This window comes from Microtus pennsylvanicus, chromosome 7 (genome assembly GCF_037038515.1).
Source record: "Microtus pennsylvanicus isolate mMicPen1 chromosome 7, mMicPen1.hap1, whole genome shotgun sequence".
Taxonomy (NCBI): domain Eukaryota; kingdom Metazoa; phylum Chordata; class Mammalia; order Rodentia; family Cricetidae; genus Microtus; species Microtus pennsylvanicus.
In genome coordinates this window covers 107273897-107299098 of record NC_134585.1, presented here as the reverse complement: position 1 = coordinate 107299098, position 25202 = coordinate 107273897, and the positions used below count along the sequence as shown (strand labels likewise).

The 25202-nt window shown below is 42.1% G+C and overlaps 1 pseudogene; it reads right to left on the bottom strand.

Moving 5' to 3' along the window:
* Window positions 1–18003: 18003 nt before the first annotated feature.
* LOC142853869 (thymosin beta-10 pseudogene) lies at window positions 18004–18317 on the bottom strand (annotated as a pseudogene).
* Between the last annotated feature and the right edge of the window lie 6885 nt (window positions 18318–25202).

Here is a 25202-nt window from a genome sequence, read left to right as displayed (position 1 = left end):
CCAACCATATGCTCCTCCTGTGATGGAGACACACAGGGAAAGTTATGTTTATTTCTGCCCTGACTCTCTGCAGGGGAGGCATGTATACAAAAGGAGAAATTTTAGAGAAGTCTTTCCTGTTCTACCACCTCCTCCTGAATAGCAAGGCCGGATCATGTTGATGCCAAGAAGTGTTGCTGCTAGACTCTGCTGAGTCAAGTGAGCCCTCAGTCTAGGGCACACTGGTGGTCGGAGCACATCTAGGAGCCTCTGGCTGGAGTCGAGGACAGCTGCAGCATCAGCAAGCATCGCATAGGAATTCAGAATCGGCTTCTAAATTTTGGTCTCGTAAAAAAAGAATCCACGACTAAGATGAGCTTGTCCACTAGGAGCAAGGATGCAAGGGCAGCAGCAGGATGAAGCTCTGGCCAGTAGGGCCTGGGGGTATCTCCGTTTCTCATATGTTTTGAGAATGTATGGTATGAGAAAGTAAACAGCTGACAGGGGCTAGGAAAAGGCAAACCAGCAGAATTCTCTGTTTACGTGATACCCGGGCCTAATGAAGTCCTCCAAAAGGCAGCTTTCCCAACGACACCGAGGACTTTCTCCTTGAGGGCTTTTTCCTGGGAAAATATGAATATGTGTCTTCTCACTCTAGGTGGGGCTCCAGTGACAGAGCGAAGGAACAAATCTACCCTAGTCTAGCTTGGTGAACCAAGAACTTACTGAGTTATTTAAAGAAGCACAGTCTCCCCCCAGTATGGAGGATGGTTACCCCATTGATGTTTATGTTTCTCTCCTGCCCTTTCACCCTCTGTGTACTCAAAGAGCCCTCTGAAACTTTGTAAACGTGGGCAGAAATACATACAACAAGAAGGGGCAATCCAGGAGGGAATGTCTGGAATCTCAGATGGTGTCTTATGGCTCTCAATCCTTTCTTCTAGGAGGGACTGTCACCAGGCCTCATCTTGAGGGTCTCTTGCAGGTAGTCACAGCTCTTCTGACTAAGACCGTAGTTGCTATTATGTTCAGCGGGTAGAGCTCTGCCTCCACTGCTGAATGCGGTGGTTCAGGTGCAGACTTTCCTCTGAGCACTGGGTTCCCATCCAGAACTACATCTGGCTTTCTTGTTGAAAATGCCAAGACATGTTTGCAACAATAGGAGTGATAATCGTAGGAGGCAACAAACCGGCTTATGCAGCCTTGTAATCCATCAACATCTTAGCCTATCTTAATTTACAATCTAAGTCGTTAAAAGGCTTTAGTTTAATTCCCACAATATTCCCAGCTTCTCATTTGTTCAGAACAAGAGATGTGTTAAGCCTGAAGTCTGCTCTGAAATCGGAAGGATTGGGCGGCTTTGAAGTCTTTTCAGCACGGCTAGCTCTGTGACACTCTAAAGTTCAGTTTCCCCATTTTGATAAGTGGGGTAACAGTACTGATGGTTAGTTGTAAACATTTTATGTAAAATGTGTGTGGCACACCTGACAGAATTGGCAGTCATTATGAATGACTATTGCCACCATGATTTCTGAAGGTCACCAAACCACTCCATTCTCTATCTAAAATTTCTTCTTCAAGGTCATTCAACCATAAATGTAACAGTGCTTCAGCCTCTACTTCCTACCTCATAATATCTATGTTGTTATGAATAATAACAGTAACTATGAATAATCGTAGTGTAGAACTCAGCTGTAGCCTCATCCCATGTCCTGTGGTGGGACCTTCCAGTTGCTATCACCCTTCACCCTTCTGTATATTTCTGACTTGCAGTGCAAGAAACTGACGCTCAGAAAAGAGAAGGGACTTACACAAAGCAAGGGCAGAGTCGGAATCACAACTTTGGTCATTGATCGCCAAAGCACATGCTCTTTCTAATTACCTACTTTTTTGGTTTTGGTTTTTTGAGACGGAGTTTCTCTTTGTAACCACCCTGGCTGTCCTGGAACTAACTTTGTAGACCAGGCTGGCCTTAAACTCAGAGAGAGCAAACTGCTTCTGCCTCCCCAGTACTGGGGTCAAAAGCATGTGCCCCCCCCCCCCGGCCTCTTTTTACCTACATTTTTCCTCAGAGAAGAGAGCGCTCTCTTTCTGAGCACAGTGAGCAGACACATTAGTTTCTTCCTAAGATGGTTAGACCTTAGTCTGCCACTGTAAATGCACTTCTTTCATTCGTTCGTTTGTTCACTTGCTCAGCAAATGCTTACTGGGTGTGTAGTATGTGCTGGGGACCTTAAAATGGTTAAGACAGCCTGTATCTTCAAAGAGCTCATTCTCTGTGGAGAAGATAGACACATATATAGGAAAGTGGGGACTCAGGAACTAGGGGACCCAGAGTTCAGAATGGCGGTGTTGAGTGGAGGTGTGACCATATCGGGTAAGGCTTTCAAAGGAGACAGTTTGAGTTGATTCATTATATCAGTCATCTAGAAATGTGCTTTAAGTTTAAGCAACTTTTCTGTTACGGGTTATAGGCAAAGCCCAAATCTAAACTGAGACATAGTCTCTTCCAGTCTATGCCCTTAAGGATTCATAGTCCAGCCAGGAAAGAAGGCCTATAATTAGTCAAATGCCATTAAAATTGTATGGAGATTATGCCAGAAGAATGTAAGAGCACTTTGGTGGTGAGGGTGGTTGGGTGAATGGGCAGCCATTGAGGAAGTGGTTAATTCTATAGGGCAAAGGTTCTTCTGGAAGTCCAGTTTACTTTAAATATGTTTTTGTCTATTCATTCCTGTCTTGCTGGACTTTTTTCCTCTTTAAATACTCTGAGGATGTCTCACAGACCATGCCAAGTAAAAATAGCATATGTAAAGCTACATTGTATTTTACAGCATTTTCCTGGGAAAGAAGCTATAATTTAAACAATAATACATCAACATAGGATGATGTCTCCATAATTAACAGCATCTTGGTAAAACTAAGGAGATGAGTGCATTACTAATCACATTCAAACTGTATATTACTTGACCACTATTGCCCTCTATGAAGTGGACAGTAGCTTAGCATCAAGTTTAGCTCTCCGATTGCATGATTCATTTCTCAGACTTCGCAAACCTCAGACCCAGTATGTAACAGTAGGTTTAGGAAGAGGTCAGAAACTTAGAATACAGCAAATGAATATTGTAATACTAACTATACATTGCACATCTGTATTTTATCATCATTTTGCACTGCACTAGGGTGATGGTTAAGTGAGGACCACAACTGCACTGATGATTTCCACTGGACTTGAGATCTGGCTTCCTCACCCACTGAGCAGGGCAATGCATCTCACAAGGATAACAAAGCTATTGTCCTATGGGACACATGTCAACAGAGACTGCAATGAAATCCTCTCCTCCATACTCCTATGGTAGGAAGGGCTGATCATTGCCTCTATCCACATCAGATCTTAGGTAGAACCTTCAGCAGGGTGTAGCAATCAAATGACACAAGGCAGTTTGTCTGGCAGAATGTACACATGTTTTATCAATGGGATTCTCATAAAGAAGGAAAGATCCAAAGCTCTAAGGTTTTTCATACAAAAAATAAATTTATAAAGAAATTGCAGGCTGAATGACCTCATCTAGAGGCAGTAAATTCTAGGGTGGTTACTAAGAGAGCTGTGGTGGGAGGTATGAAGCTGGTGAAAGTAAGAGTTACTTTACTGAGTGTGTTAGTTTATTGCTGCAGCATTCCCAGTCTTGTAATAAACTCTGTTTGTTTGTTTGTTTGGTCTGGGAACAGAGATGACACCTCTCCCAAAGGAATCGTTATAGCCTGGTGCAAGCATGGAAAGGAGGGCTGGCTAGCACTTTCTGCAGTGACAGCTTGTGCATCGACATCAGTAACCAATGCGCCAGTCCAGCCCATTTGGGGGTGTCTTGTTTGTAACCCCTTCACCACAATTGCCCACCTTTGACATTCAGTTCACTGAGCAACGTCTGCTCATGTCACTGGTCCACTTGATGAGGTGACAGCTTGATATTTTCCTCCTTTCTTGGCTTTACTTTTATTTTCCCTTCACTCTTGTTATCTTAGGATTGTGCTCACTCAATAAATCATTAGCATCTAAGCTTTATTTCTTAGAGAATCTGAGCCAAGATCATAAATATAGAACTATCATGAAACCACATAGAAAGACCAACACTCTATTAAAAAAAAAACTGGAAGAGATGAGCAGTTTATGGGGGGAAAACTAACTATGAATGTAAATTGCTCTTAAAACTGGGAAAAGGCCAGGCGGTGGTGGCACACGCCTTTAATCCCAGCACTCAGGAGCCAGAGGCAGGAGGATCTCTGAGTTCTAGGCCACCATGGTCTACAGAGCTAGTTCCAGGACAGCTAGGACTATTACACAGAGAAACCCTGTCTCAAAAACAAACAAACAAACAAAAAACAAAACAAAACCCAAACCAAAAAAAACCCCAAAAAACAAAAACCCTGGGAAAAGATGTTCAGTGGCACTCCTAATAGGAATCGTAGAGTCAAGTTAGAGTGCTGTGCACTTCGGGAGCCCGCTGTGTCAGCCGACACCGTCACTGCTGCTGGAGATACACACTGGCATTGCTTCAGTGGAGAGTGATTTAACAGTGTCTTCAGAGCATGCATAGTCTTTAGCCTAGCAAGTCTATGTTCACTGTTTATAAAAAAGAATGGAAATAGTCCAGCACACATCAATTAGAATCAGACTCAGTAAATTATGGCACGTGCATAAATGAACCATTATGTAATCTTTTTAAAAAGTGACTTAAAAGTACTGACATATAAAAATCTAAAATTTGTGTTAAGTAAAAATGTTTTGAGAAATATATGCAGGAAGCTAGTCACAGAGGCTGCCTCTGGGCTGAGCAGACTTACTCTGCACTGACTCTACCTTTTCAGTTGTGTACTGTGAGGCTGGGTTACCTGCTTTTCAGCTCACCGAGGAATTGTTTACATACCGTTAAATCACAGTCATTTAAAGTGCACAATGCAATGACTTTTAAAAGTTATGTCTTCCTGCAAAACCATCACCACCACCATCAAAACATAACATGTACGTGATCCTTGGAAGATTCCTTGTGCCTTCATCCCAATGGGTCTTGGCCCCAGAAACCACTGATCTGCTTCTGTCATGAAAGGCTCATTTTCATTTTATGTAAATGGGGTCGTACAATGAATGCTCTTTTATATCTTGCTTCTGCACGTAGTATGTGATTTTAAGACTTATTTATGTTTTTATAAGTAATAAGCTCTGTTCTGTTTTATGAATGTACCACATTTTATTTACTCAGCCAACTATGGAGGAATATTTGGGTTGTTTACAGATATAGACTATGTAAATAAAGCTGTTAGGAACATTTGTGTACAAATCTGAGTGGAAATACATTTTAAATTTTTTTTGAGGGGAGATAAATATTTAGGAGTGCAATTGCTAAATTATATGGTAGGTGTATGCTGATTTTGAAAGAAATGCCAGTTTTCCAGAATGATCACACCATTTTCCACCCCTAATAGGAGAATTTGAACTCATGAATTCTTGGCTCTGTTGGTTTTTAAAATGATATAATGAATATATGGTGATGTGTTAACTACTTTGAAAGATACATTTAAAGGTAAAAACATAAATAAATGATGGCTACAGCCTCTCCCCTCAAGCCTGGAAGTAGCACTGTGAGAAGGTTGGGTACTGGAATTCGAATAGGGGTGTGTTACTTTCTATGACCGACAGAACAACTGACGCAATCACAGCAAAAAGGGAGTTTACTTTGACTCTCTGTTCTAGGAGTTTCAATTCATGGTTGGGAGTTTTGGAGCCTGTGGCAAAGCAGAACCTTATGGTGGGAGGATGTGGTTCAAGCTACTCACCTAGAGTGGTAGGAAGAATAAGAAAGAGAGGATGGGATCAGTACCCTGCAGTTCCCTTCAAGGGCATTCCCCCCCATGACTTTAAAACTCCAGGAGCACTAGGCCCTGTGTCTTGAAATGTTTTACAACAAGAACCACAAGAAAATTCCCTTCTCTGGTTCTTCAAGACAGTCTTCCATCAAGTGATATAATATCTCACAACATAACATGGAATGTTAATCACATGCCTATCATTACTATTTTCTGTTGTTAGGCAAAAATCACTGATTCTGCCTGTTCTGAAGGGAACAAAGAGATAGTACATCCTTGGGTGTATCTGACAGAGGAAATCGACTGTGTCAAACTCAAGTTTGCATCAGGATCACCTGCCAGACTACTAATAGTTAAGGTTCCTGGGACTTGTCCCCATATCTTCTTTTCTTTTCTTTTCTTTTCTTTTCTTTTCTTTTCTTTTCTTTTCTTTTCTTTTCTTGTCTTTTCTTTTCCTTTTTCCCTTTCTTTTCTTGGCAGGATCTTACTGTATTTCCCTCTCTTATTTAGGGAACAAGTTTACTATTATAATAGGGTAACTATTGCTGTGATGAAACACCATGACCGAAAGCAGCTTGGGGAGAAAGGCTATATTTTGTTTACACTTCCAAGTAACAGTCCATCACAGAGGGATGTGAACTCAAACAGAGCAGGAACCTGGAGGCAGGAGCTGATACAGAGGCTGTGAGGAGTGCTGCTTACTGATTTGTTCCTCATGGATTGCTCAGCCTGCTTTTTTTTTTTGCCGTTCTTTTTATTTCCCTATTTTTTTAAATTTATTTATTTATTAAGGATTTCTGCTTCCTCCCCGCCACCGCCTCCCATTTCCCTCCCCCTCCCCCAGTCAAATCCCCCTCCCTCATCAGCTCAAAGAGCAGTCAGGGTTCCCTGACCTGTGGGAAGTCCAAGGACCGCCCACCTCCATCCAGGTCTAGTAAGGTGAGCATCCAAACTGCCTAGGCTCCCCCAAAGCCAGTACGTGCAGTAGGATCAAAGACCCATTGCCATTGTTCTTGAGTTCTCAGTAGTCCTCATTGTCCGCTATGTTCAGCAAGTCCGGTTTTATCCCATGCTTTTCCAGACCCAGGCCAGCTGGCCTTGGTGAGTTCCCAATAGAACATTCCCATTGTCTCAGTGTGTGGGTGCACCCCTCGCAGTCCTGAGTTCCTTGCTCGTGCTCCCTCTCCTTCTGGTCCTGATTTGGACCTTGAGATTTCTGTCTGGTGCTCCAGTGTGGGTCTCTGTCTTTGTCTCCTTTCATCGCCTGATGAAGGTTAATATTCAGGAGGATGCCTATATGTTTGTCTTTGGATTCACCTTCTTATTTAGCTTCTCTAGGATCGCGAATTATAAGCTCAATGTCCTTAATTTATGGCTAGAAACCAAATATGAGTGAGTACATCCCATGTTCCTCTTTTTGGATCTGGCTTGCCTCACTCAGGATAGTGTTTTCTATTTCCATCTATTTGTATGCAAAATTCAAGAAGTCCTTGTTTTTTACTGCTGAGTAATACTCTAATATGTATACATTCCATACTTTCTTCATCCATTCTTCCATTGAAGGGCATCTAGGTTGTTTCCAGGTTCTGGCTATTACAAACAATGCTGCTATGAACATAGTTGAGCATATACTTTTGTTGTATGATAGGGCCTCTCTTGGGTATATTCCCAAGAGTGGTATTGCTGGGTCCAGGGGTAGGTTTATCTTGAATTTCCTGAGAAACCGCCACACTGCTTTCCAGAGTGGTTGCACAAGTTTGCATTCCCACCAGAAATGGATGAGTGTACCCCTTTCTCCACAACCTCTCCAGCAAAGGCTATCATTGGTGTTTTTGATTTTAGCCATTCTGACAGGTGTAAGATGGTATCTTAAAGTTGTCTTGATTTGCATTTCCCTGATCGCTAAGGAAGTTGAGCATGACCTTAAGTGTCTTTTGGCCATTTGAAGTTCTTCTGTTGAGAATTCTCTGTTCATCTCAGTGCCCCATTTTATAATTGGGTTGATTAGCCTTTTATGGTCTAGTTTCTTGAGTTCTTTATATATTTTGGAGATCAGGCCTTTGTCAGTTGCGGGGTTGGTGAAGATCTTCTCCCAGTAAGTGGGTTGCCTTTTTGTCTTAGTGACAGTGTCCTTTGCTTTACAGAAGCTTCTCAGTCTCAGGAGGTCCCATTTATTCAATGAGGCCCTTAATGTCTGTGCTGCTGGGGTTATACGTAGGAAGTGGTCTCCTGTGCCCATGTGTTGTAGAGTACTTCCCACTTTCTCTTCTATCAGGTTCAGTGTGTTCGGACTGATATTGAGGTCTTTAATCCATTTGGACTTGAGTTTTGTGCAAGGTGATAGATATGGATCTATTTTCATTCTTCTACAGATTGACATCCAGTTTTGCCAGCACAATTTGTTGAAGATGCTCTCTTTTTTCCATTGTATACTTTTAGCTCCTTTATCGAAAATCAGGTGTTCATAGGTTTGTGGGTTAAAGTCAGGGTCTTCTATTCGATTCCATTGGTCGACTTCTCTGTTTTTATGCCAATACCAAGCTGTTTTCAATACTGTAGCTCTGTAATAGAGTTTGAAGTCAGGGATGGTAATGCCTCCAGACAATCCTTTATTGTATAAGATTGTTCTGGCTATCCTGGGTTTTTTGTTTTTCCATATAAAGTTGATTATTGTCTTCTCCAGAACTGTGAAGAATTTTGATGGGATTTTGATGGGGATTGCATTGAATCTATAGATTGCTTTTGGTAGAATTGCCATTTTTACTTTGTTGATCCTCCCAATCCAAGAGCAAGGGAGGTCCTTCCATTTTCTGGTGTCCTCTTCAATTTCTTTCTTCAAAGACTTAAAGTTCTTGTCAAATAGATCTTTCACTTCCTTGATCAGAGTTACCCCAAGATATTTTATGCTATTTGTGGCTATCGTGAAAGGTGATGCTTCTCTGATTTCCCTCTCTGTTTCCTTATCCTTAGTGTATAGGAAGGCAACTGATTTTTTGGAGTTGATCTTGTATCCTGCCACATTACTAAAGGTGTTTATCAGCTGTAGGAGTTCTTTGGTAGAGACCAACAGTCTAGGAATGGCACCACTCACAATGGACCAGGCCCTCCCCCATCAATTACTAGTTAGGAAAATGCACTACAGGCTAGCCTACAGACCAATCTCATGGAGGCATTTCCTCATGTGGGGTTCCCTTCTCTCAGATGACTCTACCCTGTGTCAAGTTGATATAAAATTAGCCAGCACAGTCCCTGACTGGCTTTGAAGTTAAGACACTTCTTACCTTCTGAGTGCAAGGCAAAAGGTGTGCATCACCACACTTGGTCAGAATTTCTGGCTCGGTAAACTGAGGCAGGGTTCAGGAATCTCTTCACCAGCAGTAGTTGCTATTTCAGATGCATCTGAGGAGAAAAATAGAATTGCTGAAAGGCAAGGTTAACAAATCAAAGTAAAGCCACTGGTAATATAAAAATAAAATTTTAACGACAGTTCTACCATTGACAAGAAGTACAACACTGACAAGACCTTAACCTCCCTGCTCTCCAAAGCTTGCAGAGGAATGGAGCATCCCTGGAAATGACATCTAGGCAAGATTAGGCCTGCAATTCAGACATCTGCCAAATCCCATCAACAATCCAGAGTCTAGATTCTAGACTCTCAAAAGAATTCTATAACATCAAAATAGAAACACCAAAGAGAAACACAAATGTTTCTCCTCCCTGACAAAGATCAGACAAAGAAAATAAAGGGTCAAGAATAATGCAGGAGAGGTGAATTTAGGGGACAAATTATTATTGGGAGGCAAACCATTAGCAGTTTGCCATAGTAATGGGTTTTACTGGGATGGAGCTGTCTGTAGGAAGAACAGAATTTGGTGTTGGTTCTTTTAAGCTTGAAAGGCTATCCTAAGTACATCTATCAAATAATCCTCATCTAAGGCTCAGGGAACACCGTGGAAGAGGGGCAAAAAGATTGTATCAGTGTGTCACTTAAATTACATGCCGAGAAAATAAAGTTTCCTCAGAGAACACAATAAACTTAAAGACTGAGTTAGAAAAGAAATATAACTAGCCATTATCTACAGTAAAAATAATTAAAACCTGACTTTTCTAAAAATGGAGGCTAGTATGAGAAGAGTATCCTGAGTTCTCTAGTGAAAATAACAAAACATGATACCAAATAAAAGAGATTTTACAGTTATGAGCATGATCATGAAAACATATATTGGACAAAGAATGATGATCAATTCTTAAGTTTTAGATGCCCACTGATGTTAAAGACATGCAAAAATCTGAGACAAAGAAAACTAAAGCTACACTTGAATCTCTTGGCATTTCATTCATTAACTAGTAAATGTTCATTTTCAAAAGAGAGAAAATGGGTGAAATTAAATCACAAATGAAAAAGATAAGCAAATTTTAAACAAACAATCATTTTAGTCATTTCTATTGTCAGTAAACTGTCATTGTCTCCCTCCTTGGAGCGTGGCGGGAAGAACCGCATACTCCCTCTGAGGCATTGCTGTCACACTGGGAGCTGCAGAAGCCCTCTCCTCGAAAGCCCAGCAGGTTTTTCAGGGTTGTTCTTCTTGGCATGGTATTAGAAATGCTGGTAATAACTACTTGGGAAAGACATAAAATATATAAGGTAAAAAGTAGTAAACCACCGGCTATGATGATAGGCCTAAATGTTCCAAGAAAAGCATCCTCTAAACTGTTATAAATAATGAATGAGTTCAGCAAAGACTGAAGCCAAAGGAAACCCACACAGAGCCATTGTGTTTCTGTCAGTGAAAAATAGCTGCGTATTAATAAGAGCATAAAAGGAGAGATTCCACTCACAGCCACGAACCAAAAATAAGTACTTGAGGATTTTCCTTGAGACACAAGATTTACTCAAGACAATAACTAAAGCATAACAGGAACAATAAAGGAGGATGTGAACAGATGGAGCGAGAGCCCCGGATCATTACTGGAGAAGCCGCAGTGAGTGAGGACGAATGGGGCACTGTGTCAATTATGAGATTGCGTGGACAGCAGTCCAAGGCTTCACACACTCACCATAGATGCTGAATAATGGATAGCTACCTTCGAGAACACGGAAATAGGACTCTGCTGTAGGATTTAAAATACATTAAAACTGACAAATGAACCCACACTTATCAAAATAATCAACTTCTAAATGGGAGAGGGGTCAACTTAACCTGTCTACTTAGAATAGCTCTTTAAAACCCTACTTTTGAGGTTATGATATAAGTACATTTCTCCCTTCTCCTCCATTCAAACCCTCCCATACACTCCTCCCTGTTCTCCTTCAAATTCATGGCCTCTCTTTTTCACTAACTGCATGCATGCATTTATATGTATATACACATATATTCCTAAATATAACCTGCTCAGTCTATATAATGTTACTTGTATGCATGTTTTCAGGGCCGACCATTTGGTATTGGATAACCAGCTGGTATGCCCTTCCCTAGGGAAGAGCGCCTCTTCTGCTCCCAGCTTTTCTCAGGTGCCTATAGCTCTTTGAGTAGAGCTGAGGTGTCATGGGTTTTTCCCCATCCACTTAGGCATGCCCATTGGTGTCATCCTTGACCAGTTCATGTTTGGCAGTCATGTTGGTGAGACTTTATGGGCATAGATTCCAATATTACTTGGAGACACAATCTCTCAGAAAAATTCTCTGAACTTCTGGCTCTACAATCTTTTTGCCCCCTCTTCCGCGGTGTTCCATGAGCCTTAGATGTGGTATTGTTTGATAGGTGTTTTGGGGATACTTTCAAGCTTAGTTAACACCAAATTCTGTTCTTCCTACAGACAGCTCCATCCCAGTAAAACCACCACTATGGCAAACTGCTGATGGTTTGCCTCCCAGTAAGTTCCTTTGCATTCATGGCTTTTCAAACCCTTAGTGTAGTGGTGTTGAGTTGATAGATCTTGAAGTGGTGGGACCTACATCATTGTATCTGCCATCCTTGGAAAGGGGCAAAGGTCATTCCTCTAATTTGCAAAGAAGGCATTTGAATGAAAGCCCAAGTCTTGCTTGAAGTGCCTCTCTGGCTTCCTGTTTGGCAGTGGGATCATTTGGACAGGCACGTGTTCCTGTTCTTGCCATCCTCCTTGATAGAGAACAGCTGCAAGGGCCCTCACTAGAATGGACTGATGGAGGTGACTATGACCTTGAACCTCCAAAAGAGTGAGTTAAATAAACTTCCTTATAAAGTGAAGCTGAGGTGTTTCATTATACTGAAAAAAAAAAAGCTGGCTGATACAATCATCTTTCTAATAAATGACCTGGCCAGAATTTATGGTGCCATGTAGTTATAGGAGCGGCGGGGCTGCGTCCCCAGCACCCCGGCCGCCTGCTAGCTTATGCCCCAAAATAATTACACGGACACTGTATTATTTTAAACACTGCTTGGCCCATTGTATCTAGCCTCTTCTTGGCTAACTCTCGCACCTGGACTAGCCCATTTCTAATAAAGTGTGTAGCACCAAGGTGCGCTTACCGGGAAGATTCTAGCCTACGTCCATCCTGGGCTGGAGCTTGATCATGTCTGCCTCAGAGAGCAGAGCTATCACATCTGCCCGGGAGAGGGGAGCATGGCATCTCTGAGCTCACTTTCTCTTCCTCCCAGCATTCTGTTCTGTTTACTCCACCCACCTATGTTCTAACCAATAAAATGGGCCAAGGCAGTTTCTTTATTTTTTAACCAATGACCTTCCTCCATCAGTGCCATCCTTTATCTCCTCCCTTTGAAGTTCTGCTGTAAGAGCTATAGATAATCTACCATTTTTCACCACTCTGACTTAAGCTATCATAGCCTCTTGTCCACACCAGTCAGGATCCTCTAACAGATCTTCCTGCCTCTGTCATTGGTCTTTTATGACTTTTTTGCCTCACCATAGCCAGAGCGACCCTGGTAAGCTCTTATGTCAGATACTACCTTTCTTTTGCACAAAACCATCCGAAGGCTTCCACCCCTCTCTAGAAAACACTTCACTTTCCTGTTTGATAACCTCTTCTCAGTCACCCCTTACTCACTCTGGGGTGGCCTCCAACATGTTAGACATCTTCCTGGTTTTGGAACTTCACACTCCTGGAGTCTTTTTTCTCCCAGCTGCTTGTTTGCTCCCTATCTTCCCTCCTTCGGGTCCTGTGCAGATGTCATCTCCATGAAATCCTCCTGAGCTTCCACAGGAGAGTTCTACTTTTCACTTCTTGCTAGCTCTGATCACTCTTTCCTAATTTATGTGCTGTTTACTTGCCCACCTATCACCTATTTTCAAACTTGTCTCTTTCCAGCTAGCATGATATCATGCTTATGGGGCTGTGTGTTTTGTTTACAGGTTATCTTTAGTGCCTAGGATAGTGCCTGGTACCTTGAGGGCTTTGATACATCTTTGTTGGTTAGCGATCTAATGAAATAGACTGAATCCTCTTCTAGCACAGCTGTCCTACTTTCTAAACTGACTTTTCAGCTAAGCCAGAAGCAACAGATATTGTGGAAAGGTTTCACAGCTTGCTAATTGTTTTGTGCACAGTATTATAGCAGAAAGGTAGTTTATACTTTAGAGAAGTGGATCTCAGCCTTCCTAATGCTGTGAACCTTAATAAAGTTCAACATGCTGTGCTGACTCCAACCATAAAATTATTCCATTGCTCCTTCATAACTATAATTTTGCTACTGTTATAAATCATGATGTAAATACGTGATGTTTGACCCTCAAAGGGGTTGCAGCTCACAACTTGAGAGCCGCTGCCTTAGAGCAATGCGTCATATCATGTTTAATAAAACAGTTCAAAAGATGGGTCAAAATAAAACATATGGAAGTACAGTTTTTAATATGCCAGAATTTCTTAAGATGAAAAAATATAACATGAACATTGAATGTTTGAAGGATTCACATATTTTAAAGTGGACAATATTAAAAATGGATATGGCATGTATATATGGGAATGTATAAAATTTTCAAATAATTGTATAAAATATATTAAAAATACAATATATGTAGATTATTATGGAATTTACAGATGATATAGTCAACAAAAGCTATAGAAATACAAACTATGTAAATATTTAATTGCTAGAGGGTTATTCTAAAAAGATTTGATATATGTAAATAGCCTGTGTCTAGATTTTACTTCATAAATTGCCAAAAGTGACAAATAATTTATTCTTCAATAAGGGGAAGACCAATAATCACATAAAAAGCATACTGCTTGAAAATAATTCATATGAAAACACCATTAAGAAGCTAGCAACATGGCTGAGTAGATAAAGACTCCTCCTACCGAGCCTGCCGACCTGAATTTCTTTTCTGGGAATTGCGTGGTGGAAGGAAATGACTGGCTCCTGAAAGTTGTCCTCTGATAGCCACACATGCACCCCACCTGCACATGCAAGGAAATAAATAAATATAAAAGAAGAAAACACCATTGGGATGTGATTTTAGAACTATCAAGTCAGTAAAAAGCAAAATGAAAGTGATAAACCTCACATTGGCAGAGGTCATGGAACCTTCTTGACAAACAAAAAGCCATAATCAAGTTCTATCTTCTGGACTTACGTAACATAAAGAAACTTATCTACAAGGAAGTAAATAACCAAAAATTAGGCCAACAAAATGTCAATCTATTTTATGCCATGCAGAATAGTGAAAAAAATTGGAAAGGACAAAAATTCCAAGTAACAGAGGAATTTTTAAGCAAAATTTATTTTAGAAACATGGACCATTCAAAATGACAATGTGGGGACTCTGTAACCTGAGGGAATGTGAATGTCAGCACAGTAAAGCTTCTATAGATGCTGAGCTGGAATGTCATCTTCCTGTAGCAAAGCCAAAAGAGATCACCCTTGGGATATATCAGTGTTTGGGAGAATACACTGTCCAGAACTTATTTTGCAATATATTACCTTATATTGGCTCATAACCGTTTTCTAGACTGAATATCCTAAGAAAACCCTTGGTAAGACTTGAAGCTTTGAAACCAAGGTTTAGTTTAGCCTCAAAAATGTAACTAGCTATGACTGGTGGATTACCTGGTCCTTGGGGAAGAAGAAGGCAAGGGAAGTGCCTAGGAGGACAGGACTAAAACATCGGAGGCTGTGTCCAGCCTCATCAGACACGAGTGTCGACGGAGAGGAAGCAAGAGGCCACCTTAGAGGCAGAGCTGAGGAAGTGCCCCGAGAATAACAGGAGGTAGCAGCAATGGAAATGATGGGCCCCAGAATAGTTGTCCAGTGCTGGGGAATTCTGTGTAGGTGTGACCCAGAGTCCTCTTTCACAGGGGTAGGACGGCTGCAGATCCTAGTGAGAACATGGGAAGTTGAAGAGCAGCAGTGATTTATTTGTCCTACTCTCTCAGTTACCCTTTTATTGCTGTGCTTAGTTTTAGATGCCATGACCAGGGCAACATGCAGAAGAGTTTATTGATACTTCGGTTTCAGAGGCTTAGTCCATGGGCATATGCTGGGGAGCATGGCACCAGGCAGACAGGCATGGTGTTGGAGCAGTAACTGAGAGCTTACATCCTTATCCGCAAGCAGGAGGCAGAGAGCCAATTGGAAATAGGATAGACTTTTTAAGCATCAAAGCGCATGCCCAGTGACACACCTCCTTCCACAAGGCCATGCCTCCCAATCTTTCCCAAAAAGCTCCATCATCTGGGAATCAAGCATTCAAGTATATGGGCTTATGGGGCCATTATAATTTCAAACAACCACATCCACTCCTACTCCAGATGCTTGGGAGGACAAGATTTATCCCCTATGTATGCCTGAATGCCTGGATTTGTATTCTTACTCTATCACTTATTAACTGCATAACCTCAAGCAAGACAGTTAGCCTTGCTGTGACTCAGTTTCCCTCCAGGAACAACTTGGGTCAACACTATTGCCTATTTTGTCATGTTTCTGGGAGGAGCGGATGCCTGGAGCTCCCATTGCCTGTGAACTCTTGTCATTATTACACACCCAGCAGAGCTCCCAGGAACCCATCTTGGAGATTCAGAAAGGGTTAGATCAGATCTGCCAGGAATTTATAACTGAGCATACTGAAACAGTTGAGGTTTTATTCAGACTCTAAACTTGGGAGGAGGAAAAGGAAGGCCTTTAAGGCATTCCTACTGGAGATGCTGGGTGCATCCTGATCCTACAAGTATCACATGGGCTGCTGGCCAGTGTCTCCCTTTGCCAGAAGTCTGACAATAGGCCCTGAGGAACACTTCCTCTTGAATTGGCTCTGGTGAAGCAGGGCTGTTCTTAAATAGAGTCATGAGGCCACCGGGTACTGGACACTGGGGCCTCATGTACCCCACTGTGTGGGAGGTAGAATTTAGGAAGTGGCTAGTGCTTTTATCCCCTTCCCAGGCTTGCCCATTAACTTAGGTGGGTGGTGTCCAACTAAACCCTGATGTGCTTGCATTTCTCCTGGGAACAGCTGGAAACTTGGCTGTCTGGATGGTGGATGGACTAGCAAACATACAGACTGAGTGAGGGGCCTGAAGTGGGGGAGAAGCGTCTCCTGGGCATTTTTAGGCATCTCTTCTGTATAATGTTCTATGTAATTTCCTCCTCCATGTTCCCAAGAGAGCTTCATTAAGGACTGCCATTTATTTTAAGATCTCTTTTGGAAGTCAGATTCCGATTTGTTTGGAATGCTGTGCTACGTGGAATGTTAGGGCCTTGACACAGACACAATGGTAGTCCATGGGTGTAGGGTTGTTTATTTAATAATAACTTAATGTTTTTATCTTGTGTGTGTGAGTGTTTTGACTGCATGTGTATGTGCACACCCTGTGTGTGCCTAGTGCCTGAAGAAGTCAGAAGAGGGCACCAGATCCCCTGGACTTTATTATTTGTGTGTGTGTCTACGATGTGTGGGGGGGGGGCATGATGGCCATGGCTCATGTGTAAATTTCAGAGGACAACTTTGTGGAGTTAATTCTTTCCTTCCATCTTTATGCAAGCTCTTGAGATGGTCATTAGGCCTATATGACAAGCATTTTACCTGCTGAGCATCACACTTGCTTCTTAGGTAATAATAATTTTGTAGATGCCCCGCCCCTCCCCCGTACTGAGGAGCTATGATAAGGATTGTGATATGGAGATAGCTGAGGTACAGCCCTGTCCTCATGTTGTTCATACTGTCCTGGAGACACAGGCAAATACATACAAAAAGGGAAATTCCATGTACAGTGGTCGCTGTGGCAGACTGAATGCCATAAAAAGTCTAGGTCCTAGTCCCTGGAACCTAGGAATGATATCATTCCTGAGGACACTAAATATGATCTCAAGGGACTTTATAAGAGGGAGATTTGACCATAGAGGAAAAAATGATGTGATTAAAGACAAAGCAATTGGAATGGTGCACATTGAAGATGGTAGAAGAGGCCTCCCAATAAAGGATTCTGTAGACTTCTAGAAATGATAACAGATAAGGAAACAGATTCTCCCCACAGCCTCCCTCAAATAACTGTCCCTAGGCATCTTGATTTTTCCTGGTGAGACTTCTGGCTCCCAAAACTATATATAGTAGTGTTAAGCCACAGATTTTGTGATACTTTGATACGGCAGCCATAATGATTAAGGGCATAGAATGGAATGGGTGTTCCAGCAACCATAACGTAGGGAAATATCATACACTGTAGGCAGGTGTCAGAGGGAATTCAGAGAAGTGATGCCTTTAACTCTTCCAGTAAAAGAGGCTGTGTGCTGAAGGGGAACTGAGGCACTGTGCGTGCTCACGCACGCATATTCACTGAGCCAACATTTTTCAACATCTGTTCTAAATTAGGTCCTGAATTAGGTTTACTAGGATTTGAAGACAGCGAAGGCAGAGTTCATGTCTTCAAGGAAATGACTGTCGAGTTCGGAGACTTGTCATTAAAACCCCTAACTTATTAGCATACTAATTCAGTGAACTCTCTGAGTTCAAGTTCCTCTATGTCAATCATAAAAAGAGGTGGTTTACTGGATGTTATGAAGACTAACTGATAAAATACATGGGGATTTTTTTTTTTGCCACGAGGTGTGTTTTATTTTCATTAATCATACAAGTAATTTTCTATAATATCCCAGGGCAAACCAGTGATATTTGGCAGTCTGATTAGTGGGGGGTGGTCCCCTTTCAGAGACCCGCAGACCGGTGGCATCGGCTCAGAGTGCCCGGGTTCACAATGCAGCTTGTGGCTCGCATCCATCTTGGAGGTGGCTCTTCTTCCACATCACGAGGGGGTCTGGGAGATGACGGGGTGGGGTGGAGTAATCCTCCAGTCTGGGCTTTTAGGAAATTTCATTCCTCTTTTCCTGTTCAGTGGTCTCTTTGGTCAGCAGAGTGTTCTTCTGCGTCTCGGTCTTCTTCAGCTTGGCCTCATCAAAGCTGGAGATTTCCCGTGTCCACGGCTTGTCTGCCATTTTCTTACAACCCATGGAGTTTCGTTCCAAGTTCGTGCTGCAGGTGCTCCCACTCGCCTTGCTGCAGCAAGAGACATGGAAATTTTTTATAACTATAAATCTTATAAAACTTGGGGGTGGGGTGGGATGAGGGTTAGGGGAGATGGGGAGAGAAAAGGTAGAAGGGAAGGAGGGGGGACTTGGGGAAACAGGAGGATCGGGATAAAGGAAGGTTGGATAGGGGAGCACGGAACCACAATTCTTAGTTAAGGGACCCACTTTAGGGTGGGCAGGAGACTTGACCCTAGAGGGGCTCCCAGGTGCCCAAGCTGAGGTCCCCAGTTAGTTCCCTGGGCAGCTGAGGATAGGGAACCTGAAATGACCCTACCCTAGAGCAATACTGACGAATATATTGCATATCATCCTAGAACTCGCATCTGGCGATGGATGGAGATAGAGACAGAGACCCACACTGGAGCACTGGACTGAGCTCCCAAGGTCCCAATGAGGAGCAGAAAGAGTGAGAACATGAGCAAAGATGTCGGGACCACGAGGAGTGCACCCACCCACTGAGACAGTGGAGATGATCTACTGGGAGCTCACCAAGGCCAGCTGGACTGTTACCAGAAAAAGCATGGGATAAAACCGGACTCTCTGAACATGGCAAACAATGAGGGCTGATGAGACGCCAAGGACATTGGCACGCGGTTTTGATCCTACGCAATGTGCTGGCTGGGTGGGAGCCTAGCCAGTCTGGATGTTCACCTTCCTAGATATGGATGGAGGGGGGAGGACCTAGGACTTACCACAGGGCAGGGAACCCTGACAGCTCCTTGGACTGGAAAGGGAGGGGGAGAGGAGTGGGGGGAAGGGGAGAGGGGTGGGAGGAGGGGGAGAAGAGTGGGAGGAGGGGGAGGGAAATGGGAGGCTGGTGGGAGGAGGTGGAAATTTGTTTTTTTTTTCTTTTCTTTATCCTCCTTTTATCAATAAAAAAATTAAAAAAAAAACTAAAAGGAGCTGGGCGGTGGTGGTGCACGCCTTTAATCCCAGCACTCGGGAGGAAGAGGCAGGCAGATCTCTGTGAGTCCGAGGCCAGCCTGGTCTACAAGAGCTAGTTCCAGGACAGGCTAAAACTACAGTGAAAATCCTGTCTCGAAAAACCAAAAAAAAAAAAAAAAAAAGAAAGAAAGAAAGAAAGAAGGTATTATAGAAATTTGGCATGAGAAAAAATGGGCACATGAGAAAGTGATTAATAACATAAGATTTCTGGGGAGTAACAGAAGTGATAGATGAGACCAGTTTCAGCTAAGGGCATCAAGAATGCTTCCTGAAATCATGATTTAGCAGGCCATGGAGAAAGCCTAAGAAAGGGCAGAAATGGAAGTGTGATTCAGTGGGATGCAGGACCCTTGGAAAATTGCCCGCCACTTTCATAGGTGACCTTGAGCCTTGAGATGAGGCGTCACATCTCCTGGTGTGAAGTGGCATAAAGGGCGGGTCTTCATTCTTAGCCCTCAAATTTTCCCTGGCTCCCTAGTTTTGTCCCCCCAAAAGTGTCCCCTGGCTGCTTACCACAATGCCTGTGGAGAGCCCCGGCTGTGTGACGCCAGTCAGCCGTATTTCAACACCAGGCTGGAATTAATAGCTGAACTTTAACTTCTATCCCTTCCTTGCTCTTCCCTTTAAGACATCCTGCTTTCCTTAAGAAAATAGTTTTCGTCGTTTTCGTGAGAAAATTGTTCATAGTCAGGCCACGTGAAAGATGAAGGGAATAGTTGTTAGGAAGACAGGGCTATCATTTTGAGCCTAAAAGTCAAATGCTACTTAAACTATGTTCTATTTGACCTCCGCTGATACTGCCATATCATGTTACATTATGTTGAGAAGTTGCTGGAGAATGTTTTTACTGGAACAAAAGGCTCTGTTCAGAGTTGGGTTTCTGGTTTAAAACTATAAAGAGGGAAATAATTGATCTGAAGGTTGTATTCTCCTCTTCCACGGTCCTAGGCAGTCTCCGAGTGTCTTCTCTGCACCACATGTGTGGGGTCACGGGCAGCCCCTGTACACAGTGCAGTTTCAGGAGTGCTGGGGTTCGGGAGAAGTTCCTTCACCTTAGTATTTGAACATGGAAATTAAAGGTTATGATTTTTAGGGAAAACTCTAAACCCCACTTCTCTCCCCCTTTTTGTATTTTTCCTGATAGTTGGCTAGAAGTCAGCCTCCTTCTCTTCTCCCTCTCCTCCTCTCCACTGCCTCCTCCTGTTTAGTCCTTCTCCTCCTCTGCTTCCTTCTTTTTCCGTTATTATTCCTTCTTTCCCCTTCTGTGCCCTTATCTGTGGTAGGGGTAATCTTTTATTTTATATTTTCTATTACAGTTCAAATTTCAAATATTTTGCCTTCCATTTTCATATTAAATTGTGCAAGAAATGCAAATAATTTATAAACAAGCAACAGCTTTGAAATATTTTTGTATTCTCTGGGTAATATAAACAGCAACTACTCACATGACATCATTCATACACACCCTTCCATTTAGACATGGGTGAGGAAGCAGGTACAACATGAGGTTAAATGATTCAAAGTAGCTTTGCTCAGATTTTGTAGCCTAGGTTTGATTCAAAAGATATGGCCCTCAAAATTATCCATCATCTCTCTTTAATTCCTCAAATATACATGATTTTTTTTCTGAAAACTTTGCCATGTCTGTTTCAGACTAATGGTCACATGTCCATTGGATGCTCCTTTGGCCTGTCTCCTGTGCAGAAGCCTAGTATGTAACCATCGATTAGCTTATTAGCTTAGAGAAGCGTGAACAGATAAGAACAGAAAAGCAGCTATGAGAAACTGGAAAGATTTGGAAAACTTCTCATAGTTATTATAAATAACATTAAGTAAAATACTACATACATTATGGTATTGATTATGTAAAAAACACTAACATACGGATACAGTAAGGACATACAACAGTTGACATTAATTCCTTCTGAATGGTGGAGTTAAAATTTTCTTTTACTAGGCTAGGAATATAGCTTCGTAGAAGAAGACTTGTCTAACATATACAAGGCCCCAGGTTTTAACCTCATAACAGATGAGAGAGAGATTTTTAAGTATACTTTTTAAAATGTTTCTATTCTATACACCTATAATCAGTTTGTGTTAATCTTAGAGACAAAACCATAATATTTTAAAATAGAGCATCCCTTTAGAGACTCTTCCAGGGTGAAAACTGGCTAATGGAAGGGCAGTCCTAAGGCATCTGAGGTTCCATTAGGGGCTGAGTTGCTTGAGTAGAATTGTGAATGAGACTTTGTTGCTGCTCTTGAATGGCGTGTAAGTGGTGGCATATATTTCAAGATGCTTTTGAGTAGGGAAACAAAAGTTTCTTTCCTGAGTTTAGTTCCAGGGATTCTTGGACTTTGGAGGAAAGTGGTCCCAGGGAAGATTATTTACAACATTAAAACTAAATCTTTCCTTGGTTAATAATTTGTACACCCTGTATGTAGGGCATCGATTTAGGTTAACCTAGACCAGGAAGGAGATAAAGGTTAAAATCAGAACTGGAAATCTCAACACTCTCTGCCCAAGTCAAACCAGAAGGCTGAGCCTGCTGTCCTGATAGAGCAGTGGTTCTCAACCTTTCTAACGTTGTGACCCTTTAATACAGTTCTTCATGTTGTGGTGACCCCAACTATAAAATTATTTTCATTTTTACTTCATAACTGTAAGTTTGCTGCTGTTATGTGTTTTATGATGTTTTACTCTTAAATCTTTAGACTTTTTGGAGGGGCCCACCACCCAGCTCCCAAATAAATTACACACAGACGTTTATTCTTAGTTATGAATGCCTCACCTTAGCTTGGCTAATTTCTTGCAAGCTTTTCTTAACTTAAATTATCCTGACTACCTTTTACCTCTGGGTCTTTTCCTTTTCTTACTTCTACATATCTTATTTTCACTCTTTCTCCGCGGCTGACTGGGTGGTTGGGTGGCTGACCCCTGATGTCCTCCTTTCCTTTTCTCCCTTGCCCCTCCCTCCTTCTGCATTTCTCCTATTTATACTCTGCCTGCCAGCCCCGCCTATCCTTGCTCCTGCCGCACTATTGGCCATTCAGCTCTTTATTAGACCATCAGGTGTTTTAGACGGACAAAGAATCACAGACAGCTTCACAGAGTTAAACAATGCAACAGAAACAAAAGCAACACACCTTAAAACAATATTCTACAACAGTTATGAATTGTAGTGTAAACATCTGTGTTTTCTGATGGTCTTAGGTGACCCCTGCGAAAGGATTGTTTGACTTTTGAAGGGGTCACAACCCACAAGTTGAGAACCGCTGTGGTAGAGGGACCTCCAGAATGCCCCTGTGGTAGGCTGCTGCACTGGGCTGGCTCTTCTGAAGGAGCAGCACCTAATTGCCCCAGAGTCCTTGCTGCTGGAATGCTGATGTTTTTATGACTGTGTGTGATGCCTCTTGATAAGTTATTTGAAAGAGGATCTGGGGCAGCAAGACTGAGCTTTCTGAAGAGTCAAGTTCTTAGGCCATGCTCTTGTGCCATTGGGTCTGCTCTCCTGTCCTTTCTTATTTTATGTTTTTCTCGTGTGTGTGTGTGTGTGTGTGTGTGTGTGTGGTGTGGTGTATGCACACGCGCATGTTCGCATATGTGCAGGCATGTGAGCATGAGGTGTGCATGCATGTATATGGAGGCCCCAGGCTGACGTTGAGAATCTTTCTCGATTGCTTCTATCTTACTTATTGACAAAGGATTTCTCAGCTGAGCTCAGAGACTGACAATATGGCTTGTGTAACTATGCCACTTCCTCTGGGGATCTCCCATCTCTGCCTTCCAAACTGGGATCTTAGGTGGGTCTCCACACTGATCTACCTTTTACGTGGGTTCTAGTGATTCGAACTCCAGCCCTCACACTTGGGAGGTAAACACTTTAGTCACTGAGCCATCTCCCCAACCCTCTTCCAGTTTTTCTGACAAATTGTCTCTACTCCTGCTAGCCCCTTCTGGCCAGCACTTTTCTGTGACCCAAATGACCATTCAGAAGAACAAAACAACCAGTGTCTAACCAGAAACTGACTAGCAATTTGTTCTATTGTTACACTACTTAGTATGCTTGAATCTTACCTCAAGGTTTCTTTTTGTGGTTCTCTAGATGACTTCAGATAGAAGATTTACAAAATACCTTTGTTGATGATGAAAGTAATATGAATATATGATTACAAGTTGGAAAACATGGAAAGAATAAAGAAAAAAATCACCCATAATTCTAAATCTTGGTAATTGTCTCTACTAACACAACATTTTCTTTCCTTGAAATTTTGTAGTTCCTTCTAATCTTTTTTCTATGTGCATCTTTTAAAAACTAAGACAGGGTCTCACTCTGTCATCCTGCTTGAGCTAGAATTTATCAGGATGGATTTTGAACAAATGTCAATCCTCCTGCCTTACATCCCCAAGTGCTGGGATTATAGGTGTGAACCATCATGCCCAACTTTTATGTGTAAATACAGAGTATACTTATGTATTTTATTAGTGTATTTGGTGTGTGTGTGTGTGTGTGTGGTATACATGTGGAAGTCCCAGGCAACTTTGTGGCATTTGCTCTTTTCTTCCATTTTTACATGGTTTCCTGGGATTGAACTCATGTTACCAGCTGCAGCAAAGTGCCTTTAACAGCTGAGACTTCTCACAAGCCCCTTATGCACTGTTGATTCCCACTCTTAATATTGTAAGCATTCTGTCCCTCATGTCTTTCAGTGTTCTTTGAAAACTCTGATCAGTAATGATTGCATAAAATTCCTATATAATGATGAACCAATCTTCTATAACAGTTCTTCTAGTATCAAACATTTAAGCTATTTCCTAGTTAGAAAGATTTAAGCAAGTGGTAATATGGGCAAAGGGGTCAAGACCATGATGGAGATACCCACAGAAACAGCTGATCTGAGCTAGTGGGAGCTCACCAACTCTGAACTAACAGGGGGGAACCTGCATAGGACCAAACTAGGCCCTCTGAATGTGGTGGCCGTTGTGTGACTAAGGCAGTCTGTGGGGCCACTAGCAGTGGGACCAGGACTTAGTGCTTGAACTGGCTTTTTGGAGCCTGCTCTCTTTGGAGGGATACCTTGCTCAGCCTAGATATAGGCGGGAGGGTCTTGGTCCTGCCTCAAAATGATGTGCTGGACTTTGTTGACTCTCTATGGGAAGGCTTACCCTCTCTGAGGAGTGGATGAGGGTGGAGTAGGGGACAGGTACAGGGAGCGGGAGGAGGGGATGGAGTGGGAACTGAGACTGGTATATAAAATGAGAAAAGATTGTTTAAAAATAGTATAGACAGTGATTTAAAAGAAAGACTAAAATAATTGTTCAAATACAAAAAAATACAAAGGCTTCAACATCATAGACTGTGTGGGGAGAGACTCAGTCTGTGTGTACCCCAGAACAAAGGACGAAGAACTTCTGTGAAATGCTCTGGTAAGAAAATGAGGATGAATATGCTTGAGTCTTTTAATCTACCTTCCAGTTAGATAATAGGAAAGGCAGGTAGCAGAAATGAGGATGAATATGTTTGCGTCTTTTAATCTACCTTCCAGTTAGATAATAGGAAAGGCAGGTAGCAGAAAAATACATTAATGGCACTAGAGAGCTGCAGACTCTTGGAGACCCTACAAAACAAGTAGAATATATTTTTGTATTACTTAGTTTAGCAAATACACTATAAGGGACAAAGAAATGGATAAAACTTTTGAAGTAAAAGAAGTTTGAGAGGCTCCAGACATTTGTGACATATCAACAATATTTGGGTTCACACTTAGAATTTTGGTTATTATATTAATGCATCACTAATCTCTTTAAAAGTGGTAACAGCATCATGGGTATGCTTTTCTGGATGAATATATTTTAAAGACAAATACCAAAAAGTTTCATTTGAGTGGATGTATTCAGGATCAG